This window comes from Mirounga leonina, unplaced genomic scaffold, assembly GCF_011800145.1.
Source record: "Mirounga leonina isolate KUSES-001 unplaced genomic scaffold, KU_Mleo_1.0 Mir_53, whole genome shotgun sequence".
NCBI lineage: Eukaryota > Metazoa > Chordata > Mammalia > Carnivora > Phocidae > Mirounga > Mirounga leonina.
Window position 1 is genome coordinate 83,193,224 of NW_023270807.1, and position 18,402 is coordinate 83,211,625.

At 42.7% G+C, this 18,402-nt stretch overlaps 1 protein-coding gene across 1 annotated transcript in view; it reads left to right on the forward strand.

The window, feature by feature from the left end:
* Positions 1-9,523: 9,523 nt before the first annotated feature.
* The window catches only part of TMEM200A (transmembrane protein 200A), a 69,092-nt gene continuing 60,213 nt past the window's right edge, over positions 9,524-18,402 (forward strand). Inside the window, exon 1 of the mRNA XM_034990621.1 lies at positions 9,524-9,629. The gene's annotated coding sequence lies outside the window, so the exon portion shown is untranslated. The remainder of the gene's footprint in view (positions 9,630-18,402) is intronic.

Below are 18,402 nucleotides of genomic sequence, written 5' to 3' on the forward strand. Positions count from 1 at the left end.
TTTGCATTTGCTGTTCCCTCAACCTGGTCTGTCCCTGCTGCAGATATTTTTGAAGCTGTATCTTATCCCATTTAGATATTCCCCTCAGACATCTGCCCCCAGAGAAGACTTCGCTGATGCCTCTACGTAAAACTACACTCCTGCTCCGATCACTCTCTAGACTCTTCCCCTGTTTTATGTCTTCATAGCACTTATCACTTCCTTTTGCTATACTTTGTATGTAATGATTTTCTGCCCCTCTAAGATCCAAGTCATTAATGGTAGAGACAGTCGGGCCAGAACAGGACCTGGTACAAAGTAGTAGGTGCTCATGAGAACTATGTTGAATAAAAGAACAATTGTTATCACAAGATTATACTTTCTGACCTTCCCATAGATGGTAAGAGGCCCTAACAGCCTTCTTGGTTTTCTTTTCTTTTCTTTTTTTTTTTCCTGAGGGTGAAGTTCATCAAAATGTGCTCTGCTGTCAATCCTTCACCTAGTAAGTTCCCTTACCTGTGGAACTGTAGGGAAAAAATAAGAGGACAATCAAATACTTACAGGTTTGCAGTAATTAATTCAATTTCATAAGCTCTCAAACCTGAGTGACTCGTCTCAATGTTGCTTAGCTTCTAATTTTGCAAGGGATTGACAGACAATTTCATCCAAATGTTTTTTTTGCTGAGGAAAGTGGATTTTTACCTTTATATCTGCTGTGTCATGAACTAGGAGCATATGTCAAATCATTAGATGGGAATTCAGAACGTCTTTGCTATATTGTGTTTTGTCTTTAAAGTCCTGTAATTTTTTTTTTTAAAGTCCCTGTAATTTTAAAAATTTTCTCATAGGTCATCTTTACATTTCAACAAAAATTCTTTCCTCCATCATCCAGCAAAATCGTGGATCCAGTAAGCTGGCCCTCATTAATCTCTAGATTTGCAAAGGCCTCTGGAAAATCACCTGTATTCTCACTATAACCATTTACCAGAAGACAGTATTTTTGCATAGGAGGGTATTGAGCAACAAGACAGGAGACCTGTATCCTTGTCCTAGCCCTAATATTTGTTAGTTGTCAGATTCTGAGCAAGTTAAACTCTTTGAGCTCCAACATTCTAATGTGTACATTTTCTTTCAAGGTTAAAAAAGTAATTTCAAATCCTCTATTGGGTAATTGATCAATCTGGGAAGGAAAATCTACTGGTACACTATACACTTCATAAGACATTGTAAGAGGGAATTGTTCTTGAGTATATTTGGGTAAACATTGTAAAAGCATTCTCAGATTTTTTGGTTGGCACACATTAACTTTTGTTTAAATAATTAATGAGGAAGCTGACAGGAAAATAAAAGAGCTGAGTTAACATGCATTTGAGGAATGAGGATTTATTTTGTCACTAGGAAAAGGAAGGCTATGTGAGGCATCAGGCTAGTTAATAGGGTTAGTTTCTCTCATAGCAATAACATGTCACTTTCTGTTTTTTAAATCATTTAAAAGTTGCTAATCAAATACAGTATGGCAAAAAGTTGCGTTCTTATAAAAGCAGAAGAGTATAATTAGATAATGTTCTTGCTAGTAAGATGTCAAAAAATCAAGCAACCATTACCTTGCCTTTTGAAGTAAATTATTCTTTCATACATTGAAAAGATGGAAATAAAATGAAGCTGCAGATTGATTGTATTTGCCAGAAGATCCCCTAGAACTTTCTTTCAGGAAGTTTTTAATTCAGATTGCACATCTCCAGTAAGGATTCCAAAAATTTTGGATTTTATTTGATGAATTAAGGTGAAATCTGGTATTTAACTTTGTTGTTGTGTGTGTATATTCTAGGTTTGAAGAAAAGTCTGAAAATGTGAACACAAACTTCCTACATCTGTCATTTATCAGTAAGATCCTTCTGTTGCTAGGTCCACAGTTACAGAGAAGAGAAAAGTCTTAATGATTGTTACTGTTACTTTAAAAATATTATTATAAAATTAAAACAAAGTCATTATAAAAAATTAAAGGAACAAAATGGTATAAAATAAAAATTAGAATGAATTTAGTTTGATTCTCCATTGATAGTCTCTGTTAATATTCTGGTGCGTATCCTTCCACGCCTTACACTTTTATACACACACACACACACACACACACTTTAACAAAGATGGGATCCCACTATCCAAGGTGTTCTATGACTTCTTTTCTTCACAGTTCACAGTATCTCTTTGACATCTACCTATGTCAGTGGATATGGATCTTTTCTGTTTAGCGCTACATGGTATTCCATTGTGTCAACATATCATAACTTGACTAGTCTCCAACTGATGAGCACAGAGGTTGCTTTCCCGTTTTCACTGAAAGACAGCTAACAGTCCTTGAGAACCCCAACTCTGGCATCAGCCTTCATGGCTCATAAGCCCAGTTCCTCTACTTACTAACTTGTGTAAGTCACTTAACCTCTGTAGTTCTCAGTTATTTCAGCTGTAAAATGGGGGGAAAATTAATATTTACTCCAGAAGATTTTCGTGAAGAGCTAATGGATATAAAATGCTTAGAATTGTGCCTACCTCATAGTAAGTACTATATGAAGGTTTGCTATGATATTTTGGTTACTATGGACAATCCTGCAATCCATTGCTTTTATATATATCTGAATTTTAACTCTTGAATAAATCAGATGTTTTTGAAGACATGGAATTTAGACCATGGTGAAAACAGCCAATGAACTCTTAGTCTTCATTTCTTATTTAGCAGAAGAATGAAGAGAAAAGGCTGTGCATGGCATGAATACCAGTGCTAGACAGTGTAAATAAAAATATGTGTTTTTTTAATTTCTCCAACTCATCATTATTCCCAATGTCCTGGTTCAGTCCATAACCTTCCCTTACCTGGGCTATTATAAAAATCTCTAACATTTTTGCCTGCCTGCTTCTGAGTTTCTCACCCCTTCCACAAAACCTCTACCACTTCTGTCAAAAGGACATTCTAATGTTCCTTAATGTCTCCAGGTTAAAACCTAAACTCCTTAACCTGGAGTGCAAAGCCCTCTGTGACCTGGTCCTTGTCTAACTCTCCAGATTCCTTTTTATAGCTCTGGCTTCCTTCCACACTCCCGCCATCCTGGCTTTACCTACACCCTTCTGAAAGGACCACACTGTTTTCTCCTCTGGAAATTACACACACAGTTCTGTCTCTTTGAATTCTGCACGCCCCCCACCCCCGGCCCCGGCCATCCTCTGAAGCCTCTTCATCTTTTAAGACCAATATCTTGTATCCCCATGTCTTTGAAATCTCCTTTGAACTATAACTCCCCAAAGGATTTCTGAGAACACCTACTTTATATCATCATTTTGTACTCCTATTAGGGCACTGTTCATATTGCGATTGTATGCTTATAAAAGGGCCAAAACACACCAAGCCACAATAAATATGAGGAAACGGATTCCAGCTCACTCATTTTTATATGGCCCTAACTGAATATAACGTCCAATACATTATGGGAATGCTTTCTGAATTAATGAATGAACAATCTAAAACTGAATTTCTATTCATGTTTTATTATAAGCCTGTTCCCTTAGGTGGGGAGGTGTGGTAAGGCTGGAGAAATGCATCTACTTCTGGGGATAGGCTAAAATCTCTCAAATAATCACCTGGGGATTTTAAAGCAGCCTAACATGGATCAGTGAGTGAATGTTGAATAAGCCCTGAACGAGGACTAAAAAGACCCAGGTTGTAGTCATGCCCTTATCACTCTCTAGTTATATGATCCTGAGATAGGCACTTAACTTGTCTTCATAAACTAAAAAATGGGGGGTCCGAAAGAAATGATATTTAAAATATTTCAAAGGTTATTTTTCCAATAATTAAAAAAAAAGAATATAGTGCCTAAAAGAAGATGTGGCCTGCTCAAGTTCATCCTAACTCATTCCTTTATGGAAACAGGTGTTTCCAGATCAGCAGTGGCACAGTGAGCAATGATCCCAAGTGTCAAAACTCATTAAATGACTATTGTAATAGAACAGATGATCAGGTTTGACATTTCTGTTGAAAAATGAATGTGTCAACATTTCCTCATGTTTCGAAATAAGTGTGTGAAGGGTATTCCCAGGGCTCCTAAATGGCGCAATTTAAACTGCACTCTATTTTACCAACATTGTGGCTTCATTAGAGACTATACATAAGTGTAAATGGTACTATTTACAAAGTCAGCTGTACATGTGTATAGTATTTTGTTGGTAGTAGAATTAAGGCATCTAGATATTTATAAACATTTTAGAATTCAAAATACCAAGTCATCTTGCTCTAATTTAATAAAAACAGATCTCATATAATTGTCAAGAAAGAACTTATCCTTCTTTACTCTGGATCATAATTACAGGTGGAGAAACAGAATACTGAAAGAAGATTTGGTGGATATTAAAATCTTATTTTATTAACTAATTTAATGTGCATGTACCATGATTTGATTAAGCAGAAATTATTATTATTTATTTATTTATTTATTAGAAAGAGAGAGAGGGAAGGGACAGAGGGAGAGAGAGAGAGAATCTTAAGCAGACTCCATGCCCAGTGTGGAGCTCGATGCGGGGCTTGATCTCATGACACTGAGATCATGACCTGAGCCGAAATCAAGAGTTAGATGTTTAACCAACTGAGCTACCCAGGCACCCCAATTGAGCAAAAATTAAAGACTAAATTGTTTTACAATAAATTTTCACCATGCCCAAGAGTGTGATGCCGAGAGGGTACCCCTCTTTGGTAAAGGATGTAGCACTGACAAGGTGATTGAGACACTTGTTGAACATCTGCTATATGCCAGACTAAGTGCTTTACAAATACTACTTTATTATCATTGAATCCTTAAAATGGCATTATAAGGACATACTATAATTATTGACACTTTATGGATGAGGACAACGGAGCTCAGAGTGGTCAGTACAAGTTGAGATTTTAACCCAGTTGTTTGATTCAAAAGCTATGCTCTCTGTATAACACCACACTTCCATCACCAAATAAAACATAGCTAAAAATGCAGCATTTGGGCTGTGCCTCAGGAAGGGATTGAAATGAGGGGTGATAAAAGCAAAGCCCTAGGATAATCACAAGGTAATGTAAACTGCGTCCTAGTGCAGCACTGCTGAAATTTTAACAAGCTGATGAATCACTTGAGGATGTTGTTAATTGTGGAGTATAATCCAGTAGGTTTGGGCTGAAGCCTGAGATCCTGCTATTCTAACAATTTTCGGTGATGCCAGTGTTTCTGATCCTCAGACCACACTTTGAGTAGCTAGGCATTGATGTACGACCAGTTCAGTACCACGGACAGTGGAACAGGTGGGTTGCCATTCCCATCTTCTCCACTATTTCAGCCAAATCTAACACCTTCTGTGGATAGATTCTTGTAACGAAATACACAGTCAGAAACTTTCTAAGAAAGTACTTCCTGGATTGCCAGCAGCCATGAAGTGACCCTTCCTCACATATAGGTACAAATCTGTTCACAGGAAAGAATTGGGTCTTTTGGAGAATGACAGTGTGCCCCCCACTTTGTATTTTTAAAGGCATACTGCTAGTGCTCCTCAGGTAAAAATAACCTAATCAGGTTTATCATCAAATAGGGGGGTTAATACAAAATTTATAAAATATTTAAGTAATAGTATCAGCTACAATGTTATAAAACCTCTATTTGAGACGGTTAGTACTCTTACTTGTGTGTTTAATGAAGAGAAATTAGCAACATCTTTCTGCTGCTAAATATACTGAACTATTAATCAATTATACAAAATGAGAAAAGAAAAATTAAAAATGTGGCAGAGTGCTATTCAAATTCACAGTGAAATAAAATGATCTTTAAAATTTCTTTGTAAATATATTTCTATTACCTTTTTCTTTCCCCTGTATTTCTTCTACCTCGTTCCAAATTTTAAAGATAAAATCAGATGGATCATTTTCTTTAATTGACTTTGTCCTTTTTTACCCTTTATTTTGAAACAGCAACTATGGCTTCCAGCAGAGATGCCTTGGGGGCCTTAAGACTATCAATCTATTTCACAGTTGGAGTAAAAAAATTCAGGTAAGAATCTAGCAAACAATTGCATTTGTTTTCCATTGAAAATATTTTTTATTTTTTGGTTGGGGACCTCTTCTCAGGTCTGGAGATGCTATGGGCTACATTTGTGGCAAAAGAAAATGGGTATAATCACACAAACTTTCTGACAGGCCTTCCCTTAGCCTTGTTACATGATCTCTTTATGATATTCTTTTTATTCCTGTGTGTATTTTCAAAATGAATTTACTAAAAATGTGTTGCCATCCATTGGGCTTACATTTATAGTATACCAGGAGTGAAAATTTAAATCTTCATATTTCAAAATTTTTCTCAATTCTAGATTCCAAAGAAGAGTCTTCTTTTTAACATTAAAACAAGTTTGGGGTACATGTGTGTATGTGCATGTGTTTCACTATGTATTGACAATCTATGTCACAGGTGAGAAGAGTCTTATATATGTTGTTTCATTCAATTTGCACAGAAACAGTTTGAAATAGGTACTTTGTTCCTACTTAAGGAATGGAAGAAATGAGGTTCAAAGTCCCTCTGTCAGTAGTGTTTGTAGGTAGCTGAGCTTGAATTACAAAGATGAGTGCTCTCTTTCCACTGTGCACTCTTATAAGATGGGCTTGTTCTAGTGGAAATTTACAAATCTCATAAGGACAGGGCAAAAATATGTGTGAAGTGCAGTGCAGCCTGATGGTGAGAGGTCCCATCCATTATTTCAAGAGCAGATATGGAGCTTAATTCAAAATCCATTACCAGTGGTGTTATCCTCACTGGGCTTTTTTCAGATGGACAGACACTGGCCATTAGCAAAGATTAAATAATTTACCTGGGCTTGCCTTGAGCACTCAAAATGCCAGGAAAGAATTTGTAACTTATATCTTGGGAGTTGCTTGGTCTACTGAATTGTAGATAATCACCTATTTATAAAACACCTTACTTCAGTCTTTTCTGAGACAAATAGTAATTATTTTTAAAAGAAATGTAAATAATTCCCTTTTGGTGGTCTCATGTAGTCCATCTCTGCTGCTTCTTCTTTTTGGGTTGAATCACTGAAATCTAACTTCAGAAATGACGGGTCATCAACATCTGTGGCCATAAGAATGGGATTATTTTTTCTTTCGTAGTCCTTATCACTTCCTCTTTGAGGAAGGCTCAGTTATTCAATGTGTAGAATGGTTAGATGGGCATTTTAAATGTTTCACCACTTGTATTAGATGCAATGTCATGTTTGATGATCTCTATGGATGCTATGAACCTGTTATTCATTCCCTGGGAACCTAGTGAACATGACCAGGCGATGTCTACTCTCAGGAGCTTTATATAAAAATGTGGCTTTATAAACATATAGGAAAGGCCCAGTGGAATCACACTCCTTTAGTGTGGGTGCCTTGACAAATGTGTAAGAAAACCAAGAGAATTAAGCAAGTGGCTGTGGGCTAAAGAGTACTAGATGCAGGTGGGGTAAAAATAAACCTACAGATGGTTTATTGGTGTGAATTATTTCTTCACCTCCCTCCCTACTCCTTTAGTTTTTTTTTTTTTTTAAACATTTTGATTGTGGGCTCCTGGGTGGCTCAGTTGTTAAGCGTCTGCCTTCGGCTCAGGTCATGATCCCAGGGTCCTGGGATCGAGTCCCACATCGGGCTCCCTGCTCGGCAGGAAGCCTGCTTCTCCCTCTCCCACTCCCCCTGCTTGTGTTCCTGCTCTTGCTATCTCTCTCTCTGTCAAATAAATAAATAAAATCTTTAAAAAAACAAAAAAACAAAAAACATTTTGACTGTAAAATTTTTACTAAAAATGCCAAATCCCCAAATTCTTCCAGTCAAGACAGGAAGACTGGACCACAAGAAACCCATTTCCACATTCTCTCCTCATTGCCATGTCTGAATTCCAAAATGTGGGGTTCTGCATGGAATCCCTCCCCTCCGCCCCCCAAAACCCTTCTTCCCTGTCTTAAATACACAAATACACTTCACCAGAATGCTATACTTGCTTTCTAGTCCATCACCTAAAATATATTCAGGAGACACACAGGGGCACCCCACTCTAAGTGCTGGCACTGATGTGCTCCGCACAAGCCAGTGTCATGGCTGGAATAGTAATCCAGAATTTTACACGAAACCTTATTTACTGAATTGACCTGCATATAATAAAATCACCACTCTGTCTCTGCCAAATTGGAGGTAATTATCATATCGTTTTACTCTATGAATAGGGCAGTCTCCACTCACTGGATGTTTGGGAGCAAGGAGGAGTAACCTGTACCCCTCATTGACTTTGATGTTTCGAGTTCAACGTCAGCACCGTTTATCGAAGCTCTCAACGGTCCGGTTCGCCCTTATCCCTCGGGCCCATAACCCTCACCCCCAAGCCGTTTTTCGCAGCTCTTTCCCGGCCGACCCGCGACTTATCGGCTGGGCGTTCCATGGCGCTGTAGACAGAGGGGCCCCGTTCGCCGAGTCGGCTCGGGGCCGGATTTGGCTCCGCTCGCGCAGCGCTCGCGCAGCCCGCCAGGGGGACCCCGACCCGCCCAGGCGGCGTCTGATAAAGAGACTGAGGGGCGTGGGGCCCAGGCGCCTGCTCCGGGAAAACCGGGAATCCGCAAGGGCTCCCCTATTGCTCCAGAGGACTGGCGGGGCCCGGACCTCGGCTCTGGGACCTGGGGTTCCACCGCAGAGAGAGGCGCGCCCCACGGGTGGGTGTGTCCGTTTCCACCCGCTGGCCTTCCAGCCCGGAGAAGAGCTCCTGAAAGCGGGTATTTTGTCCCCAAAGATAGGTTTTGTCTGCGGTAATCCCGGATCTAGAAGTGCAACTTTGCGGCCGGGTCACGCGTTAGGGGGCCTTTGGGGGGCCTGGGAAGGGGAGGAGCGGGCCTCGTGGGCATCCTCGAGGAGGAGGCGGGCTGCGAGAGCTGGGGCAGCAGGGCCGGGGGAGTTCCCACGGGTGGTGGGCGGCGGCGAGATTGGCTCGGACCCGGGTCCCGACCGTGCGGTGGACGCTCTTGGAATCCCGCCCCGCCCCCCGTCCCCTGCCCCCAGCCCGCCTCTTCCGTGCTCAGGGCGTGAGGCTTGGTTGGGATCCGTCTGGAGCAGAGCAGAAAACTTTTCCCCTCCCGGCCTCCGGGTCCCTTTTGTCTTTCTGGGAGGCGGCGACCGCTCCTGAGCTGAGAGTCCCTGTCTCCAGGCCGGCGCGCCGCGCCCGCTGACCGCCGAGGGCAGGAGCGCTCGGGCTCCGTGCGCTCGATGGCGGTGGCCGGCGGCCCCGCGACCCGCGGCGGGCACAGGCGGCAGCACGTCCCCCGCCCCGAGGCCGCCGCCGCACCCCCGGCGCGGGGATAGGGGCGCCCCCCACCCTCCTCCGCCGGTCCCCCGCCCTCGCCGCCCGCCCCCTCGCTTGACTCATCCGCCCGCGGTGGCCGCGCCGCGTCCGCCGCCCGAGCCCCGCCGGGATGGGGAGTGAGCCCGCGGCTGCCCGCGGCTGCCGAGATTCCCGCTGACGCCCTCGAGTCCGCCGCCTTTTCGTTCGTCTGCGGAGGCGCCTGACGTCCCAACTGCGCTTGCAGTGAGAGTCCGGAGAGGCCGCTGGACCCCTGAGGCCCCGCGCTCAGGACAGGTGAGGGGGGAGGGAGGGGTGCTGCCGGGGTCGGGGAGGAAGCTTCTTCACCCCCACTCCTCCCTGCTTCAGGCAGCAGAGTTAGGGTAAACACTGTCTCCTGAAGTTTGGGAAATAAACCGAGTCCGCCATCAGTTTCGGACTCCCCAGTCCTCGGAGCGCAAGAGAAGCTTTGCGGGGCAGCCTCTGGGAGCCTGGAGCTTTGGAGCGCCTGGCTAGGCTTCTTTGAGCTACACCCTCCTTTGTCTCGGTTCCAAAGAGTCAGCATTTTCTGTGAAGACGTGCACAGCGTCAATTTATAGGAGTCCTTGGCAGGAGCAAAGTGTAGTCAGGGTTTCCTAAAGGCAGTATCTGGTAGTATCTACATGGGCAAAATGGAGAGGCGAAGCAATTATTTGCCAAATTCAGCACCACTTTTCTTCCTATATAGTCATATAGTCTGTCCTTCAGAAAAAAAGCTGAAGCTTTGCAAGATTTGCTTCATTAATCATTCTTTTGCTATAATTAATTGTCCACGCAAGCATTTCACATTGTGTAGGTGTAAGCTCTCTGTGTCTATTTACTGCCCTTAGATTTAGAGGGAGAAGTGTATGTGTGTGATAGATGTAATAAATATAATTCATTATTCAGTACCAGGCATGGGCAATGGCAGAAAGTCAGATGCTTCACATATATGTAATTTACTAATTGGAGTCAATCCCAGTACACCTGAGTCTGGTGTATTTCAGAACTGCATTATGTTGCATTAAAGTGTCTCTTAACCTTGTTTTTTTTCTTCTGAAGACCTTCAGAAGTAGCTGTGGGCAACTGTATGCATAGAAAACATTTAAGGAATCGTCAACTGTTCTTATTTGTCAGTAAGGATATTGAACTCTTTTGGTTTTGCAGTCAAACCAAGTTCTGAGCTACACTTTCTGAAGTGCTTTGTGCATAAATATTACCAGCTCCTGTAAAAGCTATTTACTTTGATGATTTGTCCCGTGTTGCATTATAGAAATACTTATTATCAAATGACCTTCAGTTTGTTATTTGGCTGCTGATACAGGAATATATTACCATTTTGTGAAAAATTGGCTAAATTTTGAAACTTTTTAAACCCTTGCTTTTCCGCTATTGTTTATCCGGAGAGAAGCATCTGCTTATAGTTTCATGCTTTTCAAACAGCTTAAGTGAAGAATAGGAGTCCCTCTAAACAGAAAATAATGTTTTCATTAAGTGGAAATTATAGTTAAATGTAAATATAATTAAATATAAATTTAATGTTATGAGACTTTTCTTTACTCTTAAAAATATATACAGAGGTGTTAGGAATGATTTTTGCTAACCAAGTCCTGCTAGAGAGCTCATAATTATGGGATGATTTAGCTGTAATTTGTAACCCTGGTTATAATTAGCTTTGTATCCTAGGCTGGGAAAGCCTTCAGTGAAAGAGGGAGTTCTTGTGTGGGAAGGCTCTGTGTGTGATTTCCTGGTGGTCGGCACAGAAAGGCTTTACCTGTTGCTTCTGAGTCGGGTCCAGGTAAATGCCATGTGGTATCCCCAATGCACCCATAATCAGAAGGGATTCTTCAGGAAGGATCATCGTAAGGAAGGATGGCTGCACTTGTTATTTTAACTTTGAAGAATTTTTAGTGAAGTTTTGGAATGCTCCAACAGCTAGATTACTATAGTCGGACTTGTGTGGTTTCAGAATTTTGACAACAGCTCACTGGGCAGAGGAAGATACCTGCTGACACGCAGGGGGAGCGAATCTGAACTGATTGCTTAACTTCGTTCATCCCCTGAAGATTCTCAGCCTAAAGGAAAAGAAGTTCATATTTAGGATAAGAATAAGGATAAAAGCAGATGTCACCTTTTACATTTCTTTTTTTTTTTTAAAGATTTTATTTATTTATTTGAGAGAGAGGATGAGAGGAGAGAGAGAGCACATGAGAGGGGGGAGGGTCAGAGGGAGAAGCAGACTCCCTGCCGAGCAGGGAGCCCGATGCGGGACTCGATGCGGGACTCGATCCCAGGACTCCAGGATCATGACCTGAGCCGAAGGCAGTCGCTTAACCAACTGAGCCACCCAGGCGCCCCACCTTTTACATTTCTTAAGCAAAATTAGTTGAAGATAAATAAGTCCTCATAATAATGCCCTTATTAAACAGAATATAGTGTCTAAAGGGAAGGCAGTTTTAAAATAAATTTCATTTACTATTACTCTCCCTAAATAGAAGACATCATGGGAAGTCTTCCTCAAGCAAAATGCATTTGGAAAAACAAAAAAAGCTTGTGTAGAGACCAAAAAACAAATCGCAATGAGATGGACCCTTCATTTTATTAAGGGATAGATGATTTGCAGTTTTGGTAAGTGTATCTGTTTCAGGACTTAAGATAGGTTTTGTCTGTTCATGTCTGATATGTGCCCAAGCACTCAGAGAACACGGATGAACACATGTTGGGGTGCCCTGCTAGCCGATGGACTGCAAGGTAGCCTCTCCTATGGGAACTTAAAGTTTGGTGGGGAGAAGTCTAGAAAGTGGGCCACAGATCACTGAGCACATGGGATGGTCCTTGAGCATCAGGAGACTGGTGCACATGGGGGAGCTGAGGACTCTGGATGGGGGCTTGGAAAACCTAAGTTGTTGTCCTGACCAAGCCACTGAATGAGTGGCCCTAGATATGTTCCTTGGCCTTAATGGGCTTCTGCGCCCTTCTCCCATCATCCCCTCATTGACAGATCGAGGGCTTTGGACCCATGATCTTTCTGTCCTCTTTTTAAAGTGCTGAATGATGAGTTCTGGTGGAATTGAGAGGGAGAAGTCAGAGTGTAGTGTGGGAAGGGTGCAGTTAATAGAGTTTGGGTCAAGGGAAGATAGGCAGGAGGCCATGCTGGACACAGAGAAAGGGTAATAATGATGCTAATATGAGGTAAAGGAGATCTGACCCCTCATTGATTATCTGAGCTTGAAATACACAATAAAATAATAAATACCAACTTTTGCTTAGTACTGGATGGTTTTTGATGAATTTTCACAAATAATGGCAACTGATTTTTCACAACATTCCTAAAAGGTAATGAGAGCAGAAAGGTGACAAAACTGGAACTAATACTATAAAGCATGCATGCACCAGTACGCCCCGTTGCCTTTCTGCAGATTTGTAGAGGTAGGAGAAGCTAGAACGTGCTTTGGAAACCCTGTGTTCATGGGACAGAGAGATAAGGTGGGTATCTGATTTTAGTGTAGGTTTAAATTTCTGAGTAAAAATTTAGGTTACATTCTGGAAGATAAGTCTCCAATTATGAGATCAAGACCTCCTGAAATGTCTCGGTTCCTGTTGTTGATGTTTAGTGTGATTATTTCTGTGTGCTTCCTCCCCACCTCACCTCCCTCCCCTTCCTCAGCAGGAATTCTGGGGATTTAACTATTTACAGAGTCATTGATAAGACTCTTCTAAGAGCTTTGAGTGCAGCTGGGAAAAGGAAACTCATATAAAGATGGGGATTTGGGGACCATTTTACTACTAATGGGATATGTTCTAAGAGCAAGTTGTGATTTGGAAACTTTTGTCCCTGGGGGTGAAATTACACAGGAGTCATAGGAACTGAACAAGGTGTGAAGATGTGGATCTCTACATTTCCTCCTGCGGCGCCCTCATCTGCCCAAGCATTAAGTGCATCAAGGGTGGACAGGTGCTCCCCCCCACCCTGTGTCCCTGGCCAAGGGAATTGGTCAGGATTCACCTGGTTATATGTGTAAGGAACCTCTGTTTAACTATGTTATGAAAAAAAGGACTTATTGGCTCATATGACTGGAAAATCCAAAGATGTACCTTGCTTCAGTCATGGCAAGAACCCAGAGACTCACGTGAGCTTTGTCAGGGCGCTTTCTCTCCCTCTCTCTCCCTGTTTCTCAGTTCCTTTCTCTCTGGGTCAGCTTCATTCTGAGGCCCCTTTCTATGTGCTGAGAAAGCTGACTATCAAGTAGTTCCCAGCCTGCATTCTGGGGCTTTTGAGCCATAGAAAAGAAAAGTCTTGTCTCTTCCAAGTTCCATTCGTAGAGATTTCCTTCAAGGGCTCTGACTGGCCCTATATCAGTCCACATCCATCAGAGAGTGCAGTATGATGAGTGCGGTCTTGCACTAGATCGTGTGCCCCACGCTGTGTACGAGGTGCTGGTGGGGGGGTGAGGAGGTAGAGGCTGGTAGGGACACCATGATGGACAGTCAGAAACAACATGTCTGTTATCGAGGAGAATTGTCCCCTCCTTTTCTGGGACAGACCCCCTAAACAGTGATGTGGAGTTTGCCCATGGAGGCAGCTCAGGTGCCCAAGACCACTGCAAATTCCAAAAGTGGGACCTTCCTCCCAGCCAAGGCAAAGCCGAGTGATGAAGTAACGCCCTTCGTGTCTAGACTTTGCTGAAAGAGGCGTGGTTGCCAGCATATTTCTGACTGAGGAGCCCACCATTTATCTATATCCACATAAATATACCTGTGCTTTATTTCCAGCCTAGCGATTTCATTATCAGAAGCCATGGTCATCTAGGGATGCCTGGGTGGCTCAGTGGGCTCAGGTCATGATCCCAGGATCCTGGGATCGAGTCCCATGTCAGGCTCCCTGCTCAGCGGGGAGCCTGCTTCTCCCTCTGTCCCACCGCCGCCCCCACTCGTGTTCTCTCTCTCTCAAATAAATAAATAAAATCTTAAAAAAAAAAAAAAAAAGAAGCCCTGGTCATCTAAAGATCATTAAATTGGAGACCCCCTACCCTAGGCACTACCGATGTAGTGAACGTTTGAACAGGAAAGTGAAGTGGCGAACACAGCACTATTGTTCATGGAGGTCCCGAGTTTGTGGGGGATGGGCAAAGGGGAGGCAGCAGACATTAAGATTAGAGTTACCACTTAGGACATAAGTCCTAAGATTATAGGTACCAAAGTAGAATGTTGGCGTGTGTAAGTGACATCATGAGTCTGGTAAGGGTGTATGTCAGGATAAAGGAGCATCTGCGTTGCCATGGGAGAAATGAAATGGATCAGGAGGGACCACATAGGAAGATCAGCAGGGCCAGTAGGTGACATGGCTGTGTGTTGTGGGTAAGTACATAGCAGCTGACTGTGTAGAAAGGAGGCCAGTTGTCACTGTGAGTCCAAAGGGCACAACCTTTATGCGTGTAGCACTGACATTTATTGGGGACCTACCTTGTGTGCCAGGTCCTGTGTTACATGCTTTAAATTCACCGTATTATTTAAATCTCATAAAAGCCCTCTGTGGTGAGAACACTGGAGGTTAGGGAGGTAATAACTTGCTCAAGGTTATGTGGTCATGAAACGGCAGCACTGGGATTCAAACCTGGCCATCCAAAACAAATACCCCTTCTTTAATACACCGTGCAATACTACCTCTCAAGGCCACGGTCAGAATCCTATAGATGAGGTGAAACTGAAGGTCGGGCCTTCTAATAGGCAACCAAAGTGACGGAAGTTCCAGAGGGGACGGAATAGAGGTTATCGGGGCAAAGGTGCAGAGCACCCATGCTCTGGGGCCAAATGGACAGGATTGCCAAAGCCAGAGGGGGACAGACCTAGATTCTTGGTTTGGGGTTTGGGGTGTAGCAAGGGAAGTGGACGGGAGTGACATCAGGAAGTTGAACAGGTAGGCAGATCATTACAACAACTGGGGCCTGATTGTTGATCTGAGAACAGGAGCCCTGCCATCTGCTCTGCTTTAAATACCCTTCCTGGTGTAAGGCAGGAAGAACATATACTGGGCAGCTCCTCAGCAGGAAACGGGATTGTATTAGTTGTCAGGCATCGCTAGGAGAAAAAGAGCTAACATCTGTAGAGCATCTGCCATGTGCCTTAGATACATAATCTCCACCAAATCTTTATTACAGTCCTGGGAGGGTAAATATTATGGCTGGCTTTCTTTTTCTTTTTCTTTCTTTCTTTCTTTTTTTTTTTTTCTTTTGAGCCAGGAGCTAGAGGCTTAGAAAGGTTAATAAATGATCTGCCTGAGCTCCTGGAGCCAGATTGGAGATGAAGGTGCTGTCATGGAAACCCAGTTCTGTGTGAATCTAGACCTGATTCTGGATCTTCAGGGAGTCATCCCGGCCCTGGCAGGCAAGGTCAATGTCAAGTCTGGGGAATAGAAATGGGGAAGTCAGCAGGGCATATGGTTGGGCAGGGAGACTGGGAGCTAACTTGTAGTCCTAAGCATGTGAGAGGGGAGCAGGTCATCTGGAGGGGATTGTACAGCAGGATTATATCCGTCTTTGGCAGAGAACCTAATAATCCAGTAGGTTTTTCCCCGCTGTGCAGGATCTCTATCATTATGCAGGACAGATAGGTCAGCAAGTCAGATGTTTGGAAGGCTTAATTCTAGTCACTGATTTCTGTTGAAGAGAAGGGACCTCTGCCAGCTGCTGTGGCCTGAATGTCCCTTTATATGGACAGGTACTTTGCCCTGAAATATGATAAATAGATACATAGAGGGAGAGGGAGGGCGTCAGGAAGGGAGAGCACTAGCAGATACTGAATGTAGTCGGTATGTGGAATACACTCCAGCGATAAAGGGCTATACTTGGAGATACTCTGGATGAAACTGCTTACTAACTGAATTGGAGTGACATCATGTCATTCCCTAACAAATGCAAGATCAAACTTTTATCTAGTCAGGCGTGTGACTGTAGATTTCATTATGTGCCCTGGGCTGTGTGTATGTGTGTGTGTGTGTGTGTGTATACACGATAAGTGGAAATGGAATGTGAAGGTATATAAAAATATACATTTTAGGCATATTTGTGAGAACTCAGAGCCTATTTGGGGAGGTAAATATAACCATGCATGAAACTTTAAAGCAACACAATAAAACAATATGATTTTAGAGTTAGAAGGATTTTTCAGAGTGCAATCAAGATCACAGTGCCTGCTAGCTAGTATTATGAAATACAAACTTAATAGTAGCAGTTGAACTAAATGTTATGGAGACTAAAAAGAATGGAACCATCTAAAACCTAGAAGGCCAATCCAGGGAGGCTTCCAGGAGGAAGTGAGTTCTGATGACTATGTATGAGCAGAGAGATGAGAGGAAGAGCATTGCAGGTAGGATTAAGAACTTATTAATGCTCTCCGGCCAGAGAGCACCGGGAATTACCCATGGTGGAACAGGTTGGGGTTGCTGCTTGTTTCAGCACGGGTCAATGTACACCATAGGGAAACATGGAGTGTCTCAGTAAGAGGGTGTTAGAAACTAGTTATTACAAGATTTTAAGATTTGAGCTTGTGTTATACGATTTGGGGAAGGTTTAAAGAAGCAGGGCTTTGCTCTGGATCGAAGCAGGAATAATCCTGTGATTTTCTATCTTAATAAGTCTTATCTGAAGGAGACAAGACTAGAGAGGCTAACACTGTAATTGTCAGAGAAGCAGCAGTTCCGTATGAACCCGACTGGGGGGATATTGCTCATTGTAGGGCTTGGACAATGTCTGCATTTCTGTTTGTGTTCAGGTGTGATTACACAGTGGTCTTATTTCTGTCCTGAGCCATCATGGCCACAGAGTGGCCTTGTCTGGTGTTGACGTTCGTGAAGTCGTTTCCATCTGACAGGAGGCACTCAGGGCCTGGTTGTGAGTGCCAGGCCCGCTCCTGGATATCAGGGATGGCTCTGCTCCTTCCTAACCTGGAAGTGATATCTCAACATGTTTCTGATTCCAGACACCAACCAAGATTTCCATCGCATGAGGGTCCTATTCGTGAATGTTTCTCTTGGGGGTTATTGAGGTGACTTTCTTCCTAGATCAGAAAAATTTATTTAACAATATTTATTAAATGCCACTGTTTACTAGGTACTCAGCTAGATTCTGCGGATGTCGGGATGACAAAGATCTCAAGAATTTCATAAGCTAAAGGGAGAGCCAGAGGTAAACCAATGATTGCAGTACACTGACATCAGGCTGGTAGAGATATTAGAATAGGTAAAGCATATTAGAGGCTCCTTGGATAAAAGGAATGAGGACAAGGAGCCAGCTTTTTGGCAAATAGGGAGCCAATCACAGAGGTGCTGATAGGTTGACAGCTGCTGAGGAATATTTTCCTTACTGAGAATCAGCATCTTGGGGCTGACGTGCAGGGCAAATCCAGGGAATCTCAGTATTCTCTCTGTGTTGATTTAGGCGTAGGAGAGGCACAAATTTGGGCTCACTTGGCAAACCACGTATCAGATCAGCTCCATGAACATCCCTGTGTGAATATCTGTAATATAGGAGAGTTACTTAGCATTTCTGAAGAGATGTTCTTCTCATCGTAAAAGCAATACATGCTCCCAATTAAGACTTTGGAAAATACATTAAGTATAACAAATCAGGGGGAAAATTTGCCTATAATCCCCTGACCCCAAAGCACCCATCAGATTTTGACATTTTCTTCCTTGTTTTTAATGATTTTTCCCCCATAGTTAATAACATGTTACAACCTTCTCTGTTTGCTTAACCTTATGTCCTAAATATTTTCCGACTCCTAGGCAAGCTTTATTAATGTCTGTATAAGATTTGATTGTGTGGATGCCCCACAATTTATTAACTGGTGGTTTCCAGATATCTGTCATTATAAGTGGCATTTTGATGAAATCTTTTTTCAAATTTCAGATTATTTCTCTAAGCAAGATCCGTGGAAGATCTAATTCCTGGGTCAAAGGGTATGGATGTCTTAAGACTCTTGATACTTAATGCAAAACTGATTTTCAGAATAGGTGAATTTGTGATTGACAGTGCATGGAAATACCCCCTTATCA